Source organism: Pollicipes pollicipes, unplaced genomic scaffold, assembly GCF_011947565.3.
Source record: "Pollicipes pollicipes isolate AB1234 unplaced genomic scaffold, Ppol_2.1 Scaffold_4295;HRSCAF=5057_pilon_pilon_pilon, whole genome shotgun sequence".
Taxonomy (NCBI): Eukaryota; Metazoa; Arthropoda; class Thecostraca; order Pollicipedomorpha; family Pollicipedidae; genus Pollicipes; species Pollicipes pollicipes.
In genome coordinates, this window is record NW_023596461.1 from 27926734 (window position 1) to 27945238 (window position 18505).

Genomic DNA, 18505 nt, shown 5'->3' on the forward strand with positions numbered 1-18505 from the left:
CTGGGACGCTCCAGTCTCCAACGCCCCCTTCCTCTGCGACGAGGCCACCACCTGTTCAACGTTCACTGCCTCGCCATCACCAGCTCCTGCCCGCAGCGTCTGCCCCCGCTGCCCCGCTGGGTCGTGCCTGGCCTCCCATCCAGACTCTGTCGCGGAGTTCTCTGTTGGCCCCTGCCCGGAAATGGGATTCTCCGCCTGACCCGACTCCACGGCGGAACCCTCCGCCGGCGCCAGCTGCACGGCAAGTGCCGGCCGCTCCGGTGGACTGGTCTGTAGCATGCGGCTCTCCGAAATCTCGGCCGCCGTGGAGCGGCGGTGCCGACGCGTCCGCGCGCGCCGCGCCGCAGCCGGCGTCGTCAGCGACCGCCCAGCACCGCCGACCGTCGGCGGCTCCGAGTGCGCGTCACTCGGCTCCTCCTCCGAGGTCGGAGCCGCCTCTGCCGACTCTGCCGGCTCATCCAGCGGGCCGGCAAGGCTTCTCTTCACACCGGTCGCCAACCGCGCCGCCGCGTCCTCCGACCGCGCCAGCGCCCGCGCCTTCCTCGGACTGGTCAATTTCGCGCCCGGCCGGGGGCGCGCCACGGCGCCACCAGCGCTCTCCAGGACGGCCGGCGCCGACTCAGTGACGGCGTCTTCGCCCGCGGCGTCCTGCTCGGGCGCGCCGCCGGCCGGCACCGGCGAAACTGCATCGGACTGGCGGCCGGGCGACGGCGTCCCACTGAGAGCGGCGCGCGAGCGGCGGCCGCGCGCCGAGCGGAGGAACGCGTCCACGCGGGCCGTGCGGCGCCGCAGTCGCCCCGAGCGGCCCACGGAGGCCATCAGCTCCTCGGAGGCCGGCAGGCGCGGCGGTGAGAGGTCTGAGGAGGGCGACGGACAGGCGGCGGACGCCCCGGCGACGGCCGGCCGGGGCGGAGTGGACGCCACGGTGGCGTGACCGGCCACGGTTCGCGGCGACGGCGGGTCGGTGTCCGCAGTTGCCTCGGGTACTGTCTCCGAGGGGCATGTAGACCCGGCACCCTGCCGCCCAGACGAGTCGACGTCCAACTGAGTTTCGATCATGGAAACCGTCTGCGCCTCTGGCTCCGTCTCGCTCTGTGCGTCCGCCGGTGACTCCTCGACACTGGCTGGTTCATCCAGCGCCACTTCAGCAACCACCGACCTCCCTTCTTCGACCTTTGCCGTAGCCTCTCCCACTCCTTTCCTTTCCTCCTCGTCGGGCTGTACGGCCACAGGCGCAGCCGGCTCCGCGTCGTGTTGATCCAGCCCACGCTCTGACCTGTTCCCAGCGTCGTCCTCCTCCGCGGCCGCCCTTGCCGGAGCCGGCAGTGACTTCCTCGATCTCCCGCGGCCTCTCGTCACCTGACCCGCGGTTGGCGGCGGCGGCGCCAGGAGTGGCCGCGGCGCGCCACTGCCGGCGCTCATCGACTTCCGCGGCCGACCACGCTTCTTGGGCGGGCTGCCAGCCGCCTCCTCCCATTCCGCCGCGCGCCCGGCCGGCTCCACCAGGCCGGCAAACGACACAGGCTCGGCGGCCGGCTGAGACTCGACGCCGAGCAAGCGGCGGCGCGCCGCCGGCTGGTCGGGCGCGCGCGCGCCGGCCGCCGCCTGACTCGGCTGGCTCTCGTCCGGCACGCCGGCCGCCGCCGCCAGCTGCTGCGTGTCCTGCGAGAGATCGGCGTACAGGGCCGGGATGTGGTCGCGGCGTGCGGCGAGCACCTCGCGCTGGTGGTCCGTCAGCGGCCGCGGGCCGGCCGGCGACGGCGCGATCACCACGAACTCCTGCAGCCACACGGGACAGACGTCAGGGACAGTCAGTCAGCAATGCGCTTCAGGGAACATATGGATATCACGTATCACACCGGCAGCACGTGGGACACATTCCAGGCCGACCCACAGCATAGACATGGTGACAAACGTATGCGACAACCAACAAAGCGGATACTTTGCTAATTGCAACAGGGCTGAGTGAAGAAAACCTGAGCATTACCTTCCAGATTATGAAAAATACAACGTGCACACAAGAAGCAAATCAGGCGAGGCTACCAAAACACGAGACCACCGCAGACATCGCACATGCAGTGCAACTCAATCATACAACCATCATTAACACCTTCAAAAACGGCACGGCAGCAAGTAGGGCCACCAGCCATTCGCACGCTTCAGGCGGCCGCCGCCGGAGAAGCGTCCGACCCGAGCCCACCTCCGTGTCGGGCGAGTCAGGCGCTGGCCGCCGCGGCGTCGCCGTCGTCGACAGCGACTGGCGGCGCTCCTTCTCCGCCGAGAGCGCGGCCATGATGCGCCGCGGCACAAACGGCGTCGCCGCGGCACTCTCCGCCTCGGGCTCGGGCAGCGGCGGCTCGAGACGCGCCAGGAGCGGCGCCAGCTCCTCGGGCACGGGCAGCCGGTGCGGCGCCAGCACGCGGTGCCAGAGCCGGCGACTGGGCTGGGCGGCCGGCGCCGCCTCCAGCAGCGGGGCCAGCTGCTGCAGCAGGCTGGCCGGCTGCAGCTCCGGCAGCGACTGACGCACCAGCGACACCAGGGCCTCGTAAGCGGCCAGGACCTGGCGGCAGGTGACGGGGTGAGCGGGCTCAGCGTGCAAACAGTGCCGGCTGAATACCTAGCTAACCGCTTGCAGACAGGCTACGACTCAGGGTAAAAGCACCATCCTTTTGCAAACTTTTAAGCGAAAAAAAGACGAGTGGGGCCATATCCACCCACCGCCTTTCTCCTTGACACTGCATCTGTGATTAACAGGAAAGAAGTGCTCACATACAATCGGCAAACGTTCAACGTCCCACACCACTCATCACATAATGCTAGACGAGGCGAGCCAGGCCCGGCCTCCACTTCACCTCAGCACCAGCGCTCCCTGGCGTCACCCCGGTGCCGCCTCGACGGCCTCGCGCTAGCGCCGGGCGCCGCGCGAGCTCACCTTCTCGCGCGCTGGTGAGTCAGCCGGCGCGGCGGCCAGCAGATGCGCTGTCGCCGTCGCCAGGTGTCGCACGGCCAGCTGCGCCGCCGGTCCGGCCGTCTGGAGCGATGCCAGCCGGCGCGTCGCCTCGGCCAGATCGGTCGCAGCCGCCTGCGAGTCGGCGGCGGCGGCGGCAGCGGCAGCGGCGGCGCGCGCCGCCACTTCCGACAGCAGCTCGAACAGTGGCGCCAGCTGACGCAGCGGCGAGACGCCCTGGGCGCGGCGCCGCAGTGGCGAGTCTGCCGCGGCCAGGCGAGGGCGCCGTCAGTGGGACAGCCGGGGGGGGGGGGGGGGGGGGGTGCAGGACAGATGCCAGGCCCCGGCGGTCCAGTCAGCGGGACAGCTCGGTGGTGCGAGGACAGAGGCGGGCCAGCCCTGGTGGCCCCGTCAGCGGGACAGCTCGGTGGTGCGGGGATAGAGGCAGCCCAGTCCTGGCGGCCCCGTCAGCGGGACAGCTCGGTGGTGCGAGGACAGAGGCAGGCCAGCCCTGGTGGCCCCGTCAGCGAGATAGCTCGCAGGTGCGGGGGCAAAGGCCAGGCCCTGGCGGCGTGGCACCGGCACAGAGCGGTCACGGGGGCAGTCTGAGGGGCTCTGACATCAACGGCAGGACGCGCGGACGGGGCTGCGTCACCAAAGAGGCGGGGCTCGTGTCCAGGTCACGGCCGGCACGAGCCCCGAGTCCCGGGGCGATCACGCGTCGTCAGGGCGTGGGAGTGCCGGTGTTGGTGGCGCCACACGTGGTTGCCAAATACTGCTCCACATCCCGCGAAAGTTGTTGAAGTCAAGGGTTACCGCGCCGAAAATGGAAAATCATTGACAGGCGGCGGCCTACAAGACTCGGCGAAAGTTAGACAACGCCAGGCCCGAACACCTTAGCATGCCTTACTAACACGTGGCTTCCGATTCAATGTGCATAACGCGGACCACGCACACCACACTCAACAAACTGCCCCCACTCCCCGCTCTCTTCAGCATACCCCAGCAGCAGTCCTTCTCCAGGCCACACTCATTCGACACAGCCTCGTCTCCACCCCTAGCCCCGCCGTTCCCCAGTCCCCACCTCTCCATTACCATCCAGTTCCCCAGTCTTAACCTCGACAGCACCAACAATCTCCCGAACTTTCCTTCCTCAACCCATTCCCACCACAGCTCCTCGCATGAACCACCGCCAGTACCGCGGGTCGCCCACCGGCGCCCGCCCTCCCACGCCGCAGGGTCTGCTCACCGTGCTGCGGCCGGGCCTCGTCGCTCTCTTTGAGCAGAGCCGAAGCAGCCATCACTCGGAGACAGGCAGCAGCGGAGGCCGGCGGCGGCGGCACGGCCGCCAGCAGCCGGCCGGCCACCTCGGCCGCCAGCGCGTTGGGCTCAGCCGTCGGCACCAGCTCGGCGGCGACGCGTGCCGCGCGGTACAGCCGCGCCCAGAGTGACGCCCAGCCGGCGGTCGGCCAGGCCAGCGGCGCGCACAGCAGCGCCGCCACCGGTCCGAAGTCGTGGCCCAGGGCGTCGCCAGAGTCCACCTCCTGCGTCTGGGGCGGGGCAGGAGAGGGTCGGTCGGAGCGGACACAGACTTCTACGGCAGACTTCGATGTTCGTTGGCGTATAGAAAGCGGTAGAACTGTGGGGAATCGGTACTTAGCCCAGAGGAGCCAGAGAAAAGATACAAACGGGCGGCAGATGTGAGGCAGCCGAACGCTAAGTAGCACAAGTCGGAGACTAACACTGAGTCAAAAAAGCACTTCTAACCACGACGTAAGACGGACGAAAGACGCCCGGATCAGACACGGATGGTCCACCCACGCCGAAAAAGCCATACCGCATGTACATCCTACCGCCGACTCCTCCGACCAGATCACTCGCATTCTCACGAGTCGCCAGCATCTCCGCCCTCCTCCCCACCACCGCCCAGCCCCCAGTCACCTTCTCCACGTGTGTCAGCAGCGTCTCGGCCAGCGCCGTCCACACCAGCAGCCCGTCGTCGGCCTGCTGGGCCGGCCCACTGTGGCGCAGCAGTTCGGTCAGCTCGGGCAGCCGGCGCAGTACGTCACCGCCGCACGAGGTGACCAGCCGGCGCACAGCGTCACACGCCGGCGGCGCCGCCCAGCGCTGCCGGCCCAGCGCGCGCAGCAGAAAGAGCGCCGGCGCGCCGCTCAGCGCCGCACCGTCCATGTGGTGCACGCTCGACCAGAGGAACCGCTCGGGGAGCAGCGACACCAGCTGGTCCACAGAGGCCAAAACCTGCCGGGGAGAGCGGTCCAGATGGAGGCCGGGTCGGCCGGAGCGAGGCACCTCACGCAACAGGAACACCAGAGACGAGTGAGCCGCGAAATGCCGTGAAATGGACATAATCCGTGAATTGACTCGGTAGATCGTAATATCATCAGATGAGTGGACACACAACTTAAACCACTTCCGAGTTCAAACCACTTGCGCCGAGTGATATTTTTCACCAGGATATTCCAACGCATCACTTTTAACTAGCATACACGCTTCTCTGTTTCGGAACAAGTTACATTAATGACCAGATTCGCTCCTCTCTTCAGTCCAGCCGCGCTGTCTCCGCAGGTAGCCTACCACCGTTACACAGACGTCGCTCTCCGGCGCCACCGACACCCACCTCCTCGACGATGGACGGCGGCAGCGGGGCGGCCAGGACGGCGTCGGCGGCGCGCAGCACAGCCTTCAGAGGCGCCGCCTGCTCGCGGCTCAACGTCTGGCCCGGCCCTGCCAGCTCCAGCTGGCGCGCCACGCCGCGCAGCAGCGGCTGGAAGAGCGCTCCGGCCAGCCCCACGGCCGGCATGGCACGCATGCAGACGGCCACCGAGTCGGCCAGCAGGGCGGCGTGCCGCGCGAACACGGCGTCCGTCACTGCCGGCCGCGAGAGGCGCGGCAGCTCGTCGAACGCCCGGCAGCCGGGGTTCAGCAGCTGGACGAGCGCGGCGCGCGCCTGCGGGTACCCCTCAGCGTGCGGCAGCACCTGACCGTGCCCCCTGTCGCCCGAGCCGAAGCAGAACTGCAGGAAGTGCACTACTGTGAGGTCGAAGGCGGCGGCCAGGTGGGCGTCCAGGCCGAGCAGCAGGTCCCACCAGACGCGCAGTTTCTCCTTCAGGATGGACGGCAGCCGGGCGTTGCTGGCGACCAGCGGGACCAGCAGCAGCTTCAGCCGCTTGCCATTCTCGTACAGGCGGTCGTCCAGCAGGAAGTTGGCCACCAGCGCCCGCCAGGCCACGAAGCCATGACGTCGCAGGTCGTAGTTGGAGCTGCGGAACACCGTCTCCACGACCTTCAGCAGGCCGTTGATGAGCGTCGTCTGCTGTAGGTCGGTGCCCAGGTAGCGGATCATCAGCGTCCACGCGGCCAGCGCGTCCAGGCTGCGGTCCGGCGCCGTCACCAGCTCGCGCAGCGAGTTCAGCAGCCGCTGCGACATGCGCCGCATCAGATCGCCGTTGATACGGCCGCGCGCAGCCAGCGGCAGCGCGGCGCCCAGCCTGAGTGCCGCCATCGCCTCGTGGTGCGTGGTCACGGCCGGGTCGAACACGGCGTCCCAGAGCGGCAGCAACAGGGACACGGCGCGAGCGCCGATCTGTGGCGAGGCGAGCGCGGCGCGCGCCAGGTGAGCTGCTGCCAGCCGCGTGGAGGACGCGCCCGGCTCGAGTAGGCGCGCCACGGCCACCAGCAGCGGCTCAAGCTTGGCGTCGGGCAGCAGGCCGGCCAACACCAGCGGTTCCAGGCAGTAGAGGGAGCGCACCACCCGGCGCCGGCCCCGCGGCGACTCCAGCACGCCCAGCAGCCAGCTGGCCGTGGCGGCGGCCACCGGCGCCGGAGGGGGCGCGAACCGCTGCAGCAGCACCGCCAGCGCCGCCAGCGCCGCCCGGCCTACCTCCTCCGACGGGCTGAGCACGTGCAGCCGCACCTGCTCTAACAGGGCTGCCGCCTCCTGCGGCGGCACGCTCGCGCGCTGCTGCAGCTCACTGGCGGTGAACGAGCGCAGACGGTCACACACTGCCGCCGAGGTCACGGGGAGCCAGTGGAAGACAGGGATAGCGGAACCATAGCAAGCCAGGTTTGGTGACCAGGGTGAACTTGAAATATCCTAGCAATCACTGACATATAGAGCTTGAGAGCTATACCATGCCTTAGTTGAGCTGATCACAACATGCACTAAATGTGATGGTTTTTAACAGAGACACAGCTAAAGTTACTTACCTTGCAAGCTGCTCATACTTCTGAATCAACTGAGAATCTTCAGAATTTTCAATATTTTGTAGTGGTTGTCCATCTTGAGATCTGCCATTAGATAAAGCATGATTGTCCACTGCATTGTCCACATCAGCCATTGTGTGTTGATTTAAACCAGACCTGAAATAAACAAGACATTCCTTACAAGCAGTGTACAACTTCCACAACTTCACTTACTTTCAACATAACTTAACATCACAAGAAAATGTGAAGTGAGGCAGTTTGCAGCATGATAAGCTAGCCTAGCTTTGGAGGCCCAATGGCTGACTTCTTTAAGACACCCCCAGTATTGCATATTCAAATATGCCTTCAGCCAAACAACAAAGTAATTTTGTAATCATCTCTTATTTTTCATACATCTAAGACCAGTGTATACTCTGCATGAATAAAAGCCCAATATTTAAAGTACTGGGCCAGACAAAACCACCATTTTGAATTTGATACACAGGAAGCTGTAGCCTGCTTAGTGACTTATTTGGTAGCTTTCTTTTAACTCTGTTGCTTTTCTTTATGCTGCAAAAATCTGCAAGGTTGGCATGGGCCCGGCAGGATGTGAGAAGACACTAGTGATACTTGTCATGAAAATATTTTAGCTTGAAGTGTTACAGTCAATAATGAAGTGTACACAAGGTAATATTTTGGCCATTCATGACTCACTGAGCTAAAAAAATTGAGTCTGGGTGTCAGATATGGGCTGATTATCTAGATACCTGACCAAATGCTGCCAAAGCTGCCCAAAATCAGCTGAATGCCCCCAGCAATAACTAACAACAGATGCACATATCAATGCATATCCACATGACTGTAGACTTGATACTTTTCTGGATTCCAATATCTGAACAAATTTTGAAGTGAACCACACTGCTTTAAGCTTGGCCTTGGAAATGCATATTCATATGCAAGCACTGAGCCTTTGTCACATTTATGTAATGAAATTAAGAAAATTTGTCTTCTTTGGACACATTGACACCCAAACACATTATTGTCTTCATTGTCATCATCATTTGTCTCCATCTTCATTATTGTCTATTGTATTGGACACACATTATTGTCTGGACACATTTGGACAGCACCAAATAAAAACATAATTAGTCATTCTACTTCTAGCATGACGCATTTACAATTGATATGGGGATGGTTGATAACAATGGTCCTTTACGGGTATGCTAAGCAAGAGCCTGTATAGGCAAAAGAAGGCCATTAGATGGCTTATATGTGGGTGTAAGTTGTTTGTTTAATCTTAATGCTATTCACTAACTTGACAGCTTCAATCTGTTGCTTTTTTAACATCACAATCATACTCATTTACTGATCTTTTAACCAGTGTTAATGTTTCATTATCGACATCTCCTCACTTATATATCACTGAATTCATAAATTCCCCTTGGTGCTTTAATGTATCACTTTTACAAGTAATTCTTACATAAAGTTTCTGTTTACTACTGTTGTATGGATCTGAGGGTATGAACTATTGACAAAACTGTCATAACTTATTTGTGCATTCATATTACTGTTTACTCACTTGTGGTAATCTAATTCACACTTTCTCCTGACTTGCTCATTGCATCAGAAGTGGCTGCTTACATCAGGCAACTGTAAGTAATCATTAGATGTCATCATCATTCCTGCAGTTAGTATAGTATACCTTTGTACAAACAGTACTATGCACAACATAGCAAAAATCATGTTAGGATTGTGAGATATACACTGGAACTTTGAACTGCATGCACTTCCAGGATCAGTGCTCCATCAGAAAACACTTGTTGCAGGAACCTGGCACTATTTGTCACCACACTGTTGTGATTCCAGGTCAAAGGGACAATGAAGTGGTGGAATTTAAATAAACTATAATACTCCATGCTCTACCCCACCCTTTAAATTCACCTGACATTTAGAAGAGGCATTGCCATGGGGTACAAGCATCACAGTAAGAGCAAATAGTGCTAAAGGCAACTGAAGCCACCCTGGCACAGGTTCACCAGTCCAGAAACAGTGTAAACAACTGTGTTGCTAGTGGACAAAACAATGAGTTAATGCCTTTCCAACACCCAGTTTGACATAAATTCAAAAACAATACCAGGAAGTGTCTAGCTGTTGATACTGTTGAAGATTTACCACCAAGAAAGCCACTCAACGATAAACAGGGCGCAGACACACACCACCCATTAACAGGTCATGCCTCACTCACTGCTGTCGTGACAAAGCCTTCCGACTAACACATGGCCAGGATCGCACCGCTCAGTCAGTCTTTGCGCAGAGCAAGTGAAATCGTTAGCAAGCACAAAACAGTTCCAAGTTTACGTTTGCATTCGAGGACCCCAAACAGGACAAGTCCACACACGCCCGACATCCAATCGAACGCCGTGCGCCACGCGCGCGCGCGAAGCCTTCAGCTTGTTTCCTCCAGTCAGGCGCCGCCGCCTTATACACAATATTCGCCAGCATCGTCTGATTTGCTTCATAATCGTATTCCCGCGCTTATATTCTAAAATATCGCTAGCAAATTGTTGTGCGGCACCTGTAGGCCGCTAGTCCATCAGCGGTTTTTGTTCATTTTTGGCTGGGGGATCGATACAAGCTCCCTTAAATTAGATCTCAATAGGAACCGCACGGTTCGATTCGGCGAAGTCCATTCAAGCACTGGAGGCAAACTACTGTAAAACATGTGTGGATGAATGTCGTGGCCAACGATTCTCATAGCTCAAAGCTATCCAACGTCGGCCGCCGTCAAGCAAAACGACTTCTAACCCGGGGTTGGATCCAGGGAAGGGGCACAGGGCCAAGGCCCCTTAGTCCCGAATAGGTTTATTAACCTCGAATGGGCTCATAGCTGGCCGAACAGACGCAGTTTTTTAAACGGCACGTAACACAATCGGACGTCTGGGCTTCCAGGCGCCCAAGAACAGTCGCAAGCCGTCAGTCGTCGAGGGCGCAGGCGGCCAAGCCGGAAGGCTGCAACGATCTGGTACCGAGTATTAGGCTCGGAAGGTATGTAGGTACCACGATCATTCCTGTATCACGAACATAACGACACTGCACGACACTTCAGGCATTCGGGTTTTCAAGTCCAACACCGCATGCACGGTACAGTACTATGAGGGCTGCCAGAAACACGGGAGGCTAACCCGTAAGCTTTCCATGACCAAATGTCGAGTAAAAGGATCGAAAGAAAGCTATCAGCGGGCGTCGATGCAATCACGACAGCGTCGCTCCAACCGATTCCAATGAGTGTGTGATTAGGGATTTACGACGCACCCAGCTGCTTGGGCTATATGACGTTCTCCGACTCACAATGACAGCAGAGGCGGTCCACCCCGGGAATCAAACCCCGGACCTCTGGTTTCCGAAGACGCGTAGCATAACCACTTCACTATCGTATTCCCAATGGTGCAAACAAGTCTAATCAGGCGTCGTTTGTATGTTCAACCTTGGACGAATATTGGGTATAGTGTGTGTAGTTCGCGTGGCTTAGTCGTAAAGAAAGCACTCCTTGTTTAACCTTGTTCACCTATGATCATGAGCAAAGCTTTGAAACGCCGAGTTGTATCAACATAACGAATGCTGGCTTGATAACGCTGCCTAACCAGTACCACCTCCTGGCTCATTGAAGTTACGGCTCACGGTTGACAGCAGTCAAACAATTTCTTTTTTGGCGACCTTCTACCTTTTTGTTTTGAGGCAGCATCCAACCACTGGTCAAGAACAATCTCTCTGCTCTCATCAAACTCAGTCTCAGTCTGAATCTCTCGTTAACCCTCTTGGAACGGTTGTAGCTGGGTATTGTTATGAGCCTAGAGCCACACGGAGGCTTTCGTTTCCATTTTAATAGACTTTTTCAATTTGTTTTCCAAAACGTCCGCCTCAGTACCAATGTTTTCCCCCGAGGCTCCAGGTTACAGAACGACTCACTCCTGCCGTTTGCCTTTTTATATTTTTGAAAATAACTGGGGTGTTCCATGGTATGACAGACAGCAACTAGCATTCAGCTTTGCAGCCACACCTGATCGTTCCGTTGCGCTCCAAAAAAAACTCCCCTCTTCGTTGTTACGCTTCCGTTCCGCCCCATCAAATACCCTCCACTTTCCTCTCCCTGCCCAACATAACGTATTGACAGCCCCTGGGGAAGAGAGGGAAGGTTATATAGCAATTCTAGCTCCTACAGCACGCTGGCTGTGTGAAATACACCAATGAAAATGTCCAAAAATATTGAACAGTGTGCTCGAGCTACCGTTTGTATGGCCTGTTTTCATTATCTTTACTAGATTCAATAAAATTACCACTTAATGCTTCACTTCAGTCTGCAGTTGAAACAGTTTGATTATTGTCGAAAACCTGACGGAAAGGATGTGTAGTTTTTCCCAGAAAACCGAGTTACTTCCAGGCACAGGCGGATCGAGTGTAAGTCCAACATTAACACTTCTGCATTTGAAGCAGAATGAACAGATAAAACTAGTTTTCAGCTTATGGCATTATCTGAATTTCCACTGCCCCATCCCACCTTATCTGTGGCGAACATTTCCATCCTTCCGTGCTTTGAAGTGCAAGTCATTCCCCAGGGGAAATTAAATTACCAGAGAGAGAACGACTCATCAAGAACCAGTTAACTGGAATTGTAGGTGACAAGAGCAGAGCAAATTTCACTTAATTTCTGACATAGAATAACTAAACAGAAGGAAATTGCCTTGTCGTGTCTATGCACGCAGAATGCCGCCAAACAGGGGGGTGATACGAGCGCTTAGGGATCGGGAAACGCTCAGCTTATTCCATGCTCTAGACCGCGCATCGAATCAGGGTGTTTGCAGTAAAAGACCATACACATTTTAAACTGAATTAAGTAACGCACCTGCCTACACCTATGCGCAGGGTCTTGTTTGAAAGGAAACAGGAGACAAACACACGCGCACACACACGCACACAAATGCACACACAGACATATATATATATATATATATATATATATATATATATATATATATATATATATGTTCTTGAATCACGCTAATGGGCGTGTCCTTACAGTGTATTTTCATATTGGGTTTGCTGTTACCACAAAGTCGGAATGTAAATAGTGATACGACGGACAAGGAGTCCCCTACGGAGCAGCAGGAAGTACTTTATTACAATTTTGAACGTACTGTGAGGTTCGCAATATTCAGAGACAAAAATCTTGGACGGCAAGACTCCAAGGATTTCAGCTAAAGATATGGGAGTGCAGTCACGGGAAGACAAAAGTTGGGAGCTAGCCGCTGGCCACGTACAAAACATGCATCTCAAAAGAACGTCCCCAGACTGTATAGTGCTTCAACTCGGTCGAGGGTAAGAAAAACGAACACATTTCAAGGTTAAAAGAGTTAACTATACCCGTAATCGTGTAGATAGTTGCACAATAGAATACATAATTTATTGTGGTGCGATGAAAACTAACGATTGCACTCGACATTGCACTGATCATGTTTTCATAAGCACTTATCGACCTTCACGCCCTTGACCTTCATGGCTACGAGCGTATATATATATATATATATATATATATATATATATATATATTATATATAACATATGCCCCGTCCATTTCTAACCAATTCACCCGCCCTTCACCCATCCGTAAGCACTCATCCACGCTAAGCTTTTAAATTTATACAAAGTTTAGGAGCGTTTCTACCCAGAGTTACGCTTGCGCTAAGAATTGCAAAGATCATGCGAATGGAGTCTATAAGGTTTAAGAAAAGCGCAAGCAGCATTGTGCAGCTTTTTATGAAGCACTCACTTAACATTTCCTATATATCTCCCCCATACCCTTGATCGTACCAGCCATGTCCCCAAATCAAAACTCAACCCATCCCGCCAACCATGCTATAAGGATGTCATTGGTTTACCTAACCCTTGCAGTCCTCTAGTGACGGCGGCGCGTTGTTAGTAATGAGACAGACAGCATGAACGCGCAGGCTATAACGCGGGTTCGTTGACATACCTATACACCAGCCATGGTGGTGAACAGCACGTACATTCATGCATCGTCAAAAGGTACCTCTATTTTGTCTTAAAACAACAGCTACTCTAAATTCATCAATCTCAAGTAAAGTTGCCAGTTTCTCCCGCGCTCAAAACCACCCCAGAAAAGTGGCGGCGCCACGGACTTTGAGTTGAGAGGATGGAGTCCAGGGGGCTCCTAGATAGAGTGGGGCTTCCTCACAGGCGGGGGGGGGGGGGGGGAGGGGCTCCCGCGCAGCATCGTATTCAAAGGGGCGTGCACTGGAGGCAGATGCTCCCTTATCGCATTGTTATATGCATCAATATCCACGTAAGGAACTATCGACAAATCAAGATCCAGAATGAGGGTCTTCTGACTACTGCAGCTGTCTTCTTGATTCAGCGAAGGGCATCTCAATCCTGAAAAAACAAGGCTTCATGTGCCAGAGAAGAGTTTTCTGATGCATAGAGGGACCTTCTAATCTATAACATGATCCTTCCGATTCATCAAGAAGCACCAAGGCCGGCAAGGAGCCTCGTTATCCTAAAACACGGAATTCTGATCAGAAGATGCGCCTATCTCATACACAGGCCCGCAGCCGGGCCGGTGCACTGGGTGACTGTGCATCATACACAGGCCCGCAGCCGGGCCGGTGTACTAGGTGACTGTGCATCCGCTGGGATGTGGGGGTTGAAACCAGCCTCATTCCGTACAGTCCCTGTACTTATGGTGCGGGGTTCATGACGACTGCATGGAGCCCCTCCTGGTATTGAGATCCGTGATAACCGTAACGGAAACACGCTGGAGTCAGCGCTTGCCTCATGTCAAGTTTTTTACCACTTTCAAACCGTGTATCATTTGTCATGCTGGCGTTTTGACGGATTGCCGAAGTTTTTGGTGTGGGCAGAGGATTTCTATCCACCATAAAATGCGTTCAAATTTCTATGAGAGCGTAGTGATATTGAAGCGGTAGTATCTTAAGTCGCAGCAATCGAATGCTCAGCGCTATGCACGTGTGTTAGATTACGATCCACATTCATGGGCGGTTTACAATGCCAGTAGATGTAAAGCTACAACCTACTAATGCTGTACAGGGAACAAAACCGGCTTCAGCTTCGGCTTTCCCAAAACCGTACCTTTCCTTCAATGGCTTCAGACTCATAGGAGGATCCTGGGAGGGGGGAGGGGGCACGGGGCAATGCCTCCCCCCCAAAAAAACCTCTGAGAGCATGTTTTGGTCCCCCAAAACATTCCCAGAACTTCATAAAAGTTCTGCCTACTGACCGTCTGTTTTAACTTTAACTGTTTTAACTGCTTTGTTTTAACGTCTGTTTAAGATTCAAAAGTATTTCGGTGTTTTTTTTCGGTTTTGAATGGTGTCCCTACTAGGTACTCGCGAGAGGCACCATGCACTGGACCTCGGATCCCACACCAGCCAGCTGGCGAAGAACGGTTGCCCCCCCCCCCCCGCCCCCAAACTCTAGGCTAGGTCCCCCCCTGTTCGGACTACGCTTCGACTTGTGCCATTTTTTACAACTAGCTTCGGCCTTGTGTCATTTTCAACACCTGGCTTGAGGTTCGGCTTTGCCAAGACCCAGTTTTCCTTCAATGGCTTCGAATTCGGCTTCACCTTGTGCCATTTTTCACGACGGGCCTCGGCTTTGTGCTATTTTCAGCAGTTCGCTTCGACTTCGGCTTCGAACAATATTTGAATAATGCTTAAAACGCCACCTCCCCTGCCTGCGCTCCCTGCTAGCTTCGGCCACATGCGATTTTGACCTCATGTATTCGGCTTCGCCAGGTTAAAATTCGTATTGCAGTTGTGACTTTTCTTCACCAAAAAACATGTGTGCTCGTCCTGTCATTTTAATACACCTGCCACACAGATTTCGAAGGCTGTGACACACGCACACCTGAAAGGCAAACACTAGCCCGTCTTTCTCAGGACCAATTGACACTTAGTGACAGCCGGGAAACTAACTGTCAAAAACGTTGTGCGTATGTTGCACACAACACGAGAACGATGGTCCTAACAATTTTACCATTCACAATGCTAACACGTGGTCACAATCATTCAGTAAAACCCTGATGATATGTTTTGTTGCCCAGCAGTTTAACAGACGTAAAGATAGTTCGTTTATAAAATAGCAATGCACACTAGATTCGGCTTGGGCTCTGGCCCCGTGATTTCAAAGCTGATGTGCCCGCTTGGACTTCGTGTTTCTCACGTTCGAAGCTGCTGACCTGCGTTCCGTTCGAAGTCTGAAGCCACTGGATTCGGGTTCGGATTAATTAGCAAGAGGGTACTGGTAGCAATGGTATTCATTACAGTTGCCCACTTTGCATGGAGTAGAAATTCATAGACGTGTTGTTTTCTTTTTATTTTGTTCTTGCTAAGTCCTTTGCTCCTAAAATCGACGGAATAAAAATAGCTATGAGTCACCACCAAGCTAAAAAAACAAACGTTTTTTTTCGAAAAATTGTGCTTGAGTTGTGCAATCTTGCTTCCGAATGCGCGACCACTGCTGAAATACTATGTAGGTACCACGATCGAGTACAGTGTCTATTCATCTTCATTTTATGCCCATTATACTAATAAGGCCAAGGTGATTTAACTCGGCTAGATAAAATAGTCATTTTACAAATTTCCGAAATAACACTGATGCATGCATGCATGAAGAACGAAGATATTGGTACTGGGGTTCTTCGTCACTGCTGCATTTCTAAACTATGCAACGTTTATTGCCCATGCCTAGCAATACGTATATTTTTACAAGTTCAGATCAAATCAGGTCACGATATGTCACATGAGGTCTGCGCGGCCCTTCACCTTTCAGCTCGTCGCGGCCAACGAACGACCGCAACAGGGCTCTGTAAGCATGCGGTCTTGTATCTTATTTCGAATTGGACCTCGTCAGACACGGCATAACTCATGAGGAATGGATACCAGGCTGGTGTGGATAAGAGGTAAGAGGTAGAGCAGCTCACTGATTGAATCAAACCACAGATTGTGGATCCATCCACGGGCTGGGTCGGACCGGGTCAGATATTTCCATCAAGACATGCATTAAGGCCGGACAGGGCATTCATATTTGCTAGCTCACACGGATTAAACGGATTGAAAACTATTCAACTGGAAATTAGCACTAAAGAGTCACTGAAATGTTTCATGAAGGCGTAAGATCAGAAAAGAACCTTTAAATGAATAGCATTATTTTACTCTTACTTTCAGTTTTCGTTCAAAAGCACTTTCAATTCCATTTCTTCACAACAATGACCCCCTAATTCATCACAGGGGCCTCCTAGTCAATCAAAAGGCCTTCCTAGTTCGCACCGGGTCTTGTTTGTTTATAACAGGTCCCTCCTAGTTCGGAACGACGGCCACGTAGTTATTAATGGAGCCTCCTAGCTAAACACAGGCCCTACAAGTACATCACGGGGGCCTTCTAGTCCCTAACAGTTACCTCCCGAGCCAATATATGGTCCCTTAACATAGACGGTTACCTCCCGAGCCAACATATGGCCCCTTAACATAAACGGTTACCTCCCGAGCCAACATATGGCCCCTTAACATAAACGGTTACCTCCCGAGCCAATATGTGACCCCTTAACATAAACGGTTACCTCCCGAGCCAACATATGACCCCTTAACATAAACGGTTACCTCCCGAGTCACTATAAGACCCGTTAACATAAACGGTTACCTCCCGAGCCAATATATGACCCTTAACATAAACGGTTACCTCCCGAGTCACTATAAGACCCGTTAACATAAACGGTTACCTCCCGAGCCAATATATGACCCCTTAACATAAACGGCTACCTCCCGAGCCAATATATAGCCCCTTAACATAAACGGTTGCCTCCCGAGCCAATATATGACCCCTTAGCATAAACGGCTACCTCCCGAGCCAATATATAGCCCCTTAACATAAACGGCTACCTCCTGAGCCAATGTATGGCCCGTTAACATAGAATTAGACCCGCTGATCTAGAGAAGGGGTCGTCTAATTCATGAAGGCAGCCTCATGATCCATAAACGGACTTCTTGCTGCGGTAAAGTCTTTTGAGTCCGATTCAGCATCTTCCAGCTCAGCTATGAGGGCCTCCTCTATCGGAATATTGGTAATCCACGTGCCCCTTTGCTTGATAATTTTTTCTGGAGGGGAAGCATAAGCATAATGTTGCCCCCTGCCTGCCGGTGGGGGAGGGGAATCGCCCTCGCTGCACCTGTCCTCCCCGCTGCGCCACACCTGCCCAAGAATCCAGCAAATTGCTGTCGTCCGTCGACGTTTTTGATGGGTGATACGCGTCGGTGCCCTAGAAACCTTTACAATTTAGGCTTGCATGCCAGCTCCCAGGGTGTGCCCGCTCGTGCTGCCGTACGAGAGCTCATCCGCTACCAGTGGAATGAAGATATCACCCTCTTATTCACCGCTCGTTTGACATGTTCCTGATTCTTGCTTAGATGTACGCTAATGACTTACGACCGGCTTCAAAAAAAGGTTTGATGTTCATAATATACTGCTTCTTCTGACCGTATTGAAAAAGTCACGCCGAGATGAACAGTTAGTGGCAAAGTATACGCACCAACTAGCATACTGAGCGTGTATACCTATAAACGTAGCGTTTCACATAGGCAGCTAGAACTGTTCAGAGTTTTGTCATATATATATATATATATATATATATATATATGACAAAACATATGTGTATATATATATATATATGTATATATATATATATATATATATACATATATATATACAGTCATAAATATTTCACTTATATTTCGGCAGCTAATACTCATGCTGATATGTTTGACTCTAGGTTACGTTGCACGAGGATAGCACGTTAATATATGGATAGGCCGGAAATGAAATCCACGAATGGCTCGTTATAACTTTGTTTCCTGCTAACAGTATCGCAGTATCTGTCCGAATGGCATACTTACGTCTCATTCACCAACTTTGCACGGACCGGCCGGCGCTCGCGAAGCTGAAGCTATCCGCCAGGCGGGAGCCGAAGCGTTGACCCAATGCACTGATTACAGCCTGGGCGAGGTCGGGGCTGCGCTAGACCTGTTGGGACCGGCCGACGCTCGCGAAGCTGAAGCTATCCGCCAGGCGGGAGCCGAAAGGTTGAACCACTGCACTGATTACAGCCCGGGCGGGGGGCGGGGCTGCGCTGGACCTGTTGGGACCGGCCGCGTCGCTCGCTGTGGCAGGACCAGCAGCTGCACTGGTGCTGGTGGGGTACGCTGGGGCAGGACTAACAGCCGCGCTGGTGCTGGTGGGGTACGCTAGGGCAGGACCAGCAGCTGCACT

The 18505-nt window shown here is 54.2% G+C and overlaps 1 long non-coding RNA gene across 1 annotated transcript; it reads right to left on the bottom strand.

The window, feature by feature from the left end:
* Window positions 1-6804: 6804 nt before the first annotated feature.
* Window positions 6805-9566, bottom strand: LOC119096991 (uncharacterized). Its single transcript, XR_005094112.1, has 4 exons — window positions 9396-9566; window positions 8730-8800; window positions 7175-7327; window positions 6805-6939 (listed from the first exon to the last, which is right to left on the bottom strand). It is a non-coding gene; the product is annotated as an uncharacterized LOC119096991 (long non-coding RNA).
* Between the last annotated feature and the right edge of the window lie 8939 nt (window positions 9567-18505).